The sequence below is a fragment of the Sapajus apella genome, unplaced genomic scaffold (assembly GCF_009761245.1).
Source record: "Sapajus apella isolate SASKATOON/1434 unplaced genomic scaffold, GSC_monkey_1.0 scaffold39, whole genome shotgun sequence".
NCBI classification, from domain to species: Eukaryota; Metazoa; Chordata; class Mammalia; order Primates; family Cebidae; genus Sapajus; species Sapajus apella.
Genome location: NW_022436979.1, coordinates 19,314,510 through 19,316,422, shown reverse-complemented (window position 1 = coordinate 19,316,422; position 1,913 = coordinate 19,314,510). Strand labels below are relative to the sequence as shown.

Below are 1,913 nucleotides of genomic sequence, written 5' to 3'. Positions count from 1 at the left end.
AGGCAAATCAAGAAATGAAAAGCCCAGGAAATTAAAATGTGAGAATAAACAGCCTTCCATTCCCTTCAAACTCATTGAGGACTGTGCGATTTCCCTGACAATAGTCAGATTCCCTAAGAGTCCCATTACTGTGGCAGGGGGATGGCTGTAGATGCTGAAGACTAATCAAATGCATGGGTTGCATTCTTTCTGGATAAGGGGTAAGGAGAGGTTGGGGGAGGAATTCAAGAAAACTGAAAGAGGAAAAGCTATAAATTCCAGGGCCGTGAACTGTGGAGGCAAAAATCCTTTTTTTTTTTTCCTTGACCCCATTTTACCCGGACATATAATTATTGGGGAATAGAGTAGAAATTGATGAGAGGCGGTGACAGCACCTAGTCATGGGCCAGGTACCCATCTGTTGGGGTACGCCTCAGGGAGAGGTTTGCTTGTATGACCCTGGCACAGATAGTCATGGGTGAAAGATGCTTTCTGGAGTCAGAGAGCAATCTGACAGGCCATAATTTTGCATTTTATGTAATCGAATTAAGTATTTTTATCTGTTCAATGAAATAAGCCAACTGAAGGTTTTATTGTCTTATCTGGCACTTTAATTGAAAGATACACGCTGTAAAATATGTCCTGTTTACAAAATTACATTCAGGTGTCCGTCAAGTGTTGAATTTATTCCATCGATGTATTTTGAAAAGAATGAGTTCATCATTTAGAGAACTAGGGTGGGTGAGAAAATGGAAGTATTTTTATTGTTTGTTTGTTTGCTTTGCTTTGTATTCCCTTTGCTGACATTTTGATTAGAACACTACAAAGAAAAAAGACTTGGAGACATGTATATGCAAGAAACGTCATACATCGATTTTTCTGGAATTCATGTCTGTGTCTAATTCCCACTCAAGTTATAAGCCTCATCCATTTTCAGATTCCTTCAGACGCTAAACTTACAAAACATATTTGTAGGCTTATTGCTCTTTCCAACCCATCCCTGTTTCTTCTATTTTCTCACATTTTTTTTGTTCCAGTTACGGCAATGACCTTACAACAGATCTCTAGGCCTGCCTCCTCCAACTTCTGCGTACACACCAGCATTTGCTTTCTAACACACACATTTACTCACGTTTTCTTCTTCCCCTTCCTGTTTTTCCTTTTTTTTTCTTTCTTTCACATCCTATGGCTACAGCATGGATGTGGTAACAAGGTCTGAGGGAGGCACATGTCACACGTGCTTGGAAACCCAGTCATCACATCCACCAACCCCAAAAGGATCACTTCCTCATGTTAGTCACTTTCTTAAACTTTTTAAGGATAGCTCTTTGTTCTCAGAAGGAGGTCCAGCTTCGCTCATGGATTACACAGTCCGGACCGTCTCTCAACATGTGAGCTCTGAGCGGCCTCTGCCCCATTACCCTTGCCTCTCTAACTGCTGCTGCGGCTTCCTGGAACATCATCTCCTACCCCTGCATCCCATCAGTCACGTCTTACCCCAGCCCAAACCCCTCCATTTCCGGGCACGTGGCGCATCTCACAGCAAGCCCCTGCTCACGCATTCAGCCAGCGTGGGTCAGATATCTGTCTTCTCCACGCATTCAACACCTGTTTGTGTTTCTGACACATCAACCATTTTAATTTATGTTTTCCTGATTCTCAAGAAATGTTTGTTGAGTGGAGAATGACAAAAACAAGAATCCCTAAAATGAAAATGGGAAAGAACATATATTTCCTAAGGAAATATAATCAGTGGAACACTGGAAGAGAATCTGTAGATGAAATCAAATTTTCTTCCTAAAGGTTTACCAAAATTGCGCAATGATCAGGAAATAACTTGGGATTTGAATCATCATCATTTTTTTTATTCTTGTTACGAAATGTTGCCCATTCAATGTGCTTCCCCTTGACCTAACCTCAGTCAAAAATTTGAA

At 41.1% G+C, this 1,913-nt stretch overlaps 1 non-coding gene across 1 annotated transcript; it reads right to left on the bottom strand.

Moving 5' to 3' along the window:
* Positions 1–1,158: 1,158 nt before the first annotated feature.
* Positions 1,159–1,260, bottom strand: LOC116565333. The gene has a single exon (XR_004275392.1). It is a non-coding gene; the product is annotated as a small nucleolar RNA U13 (small nucleolar RNA).
* Between the last annotated feature and the right edge of the window lie 653 nt (positions 1,261–1,913).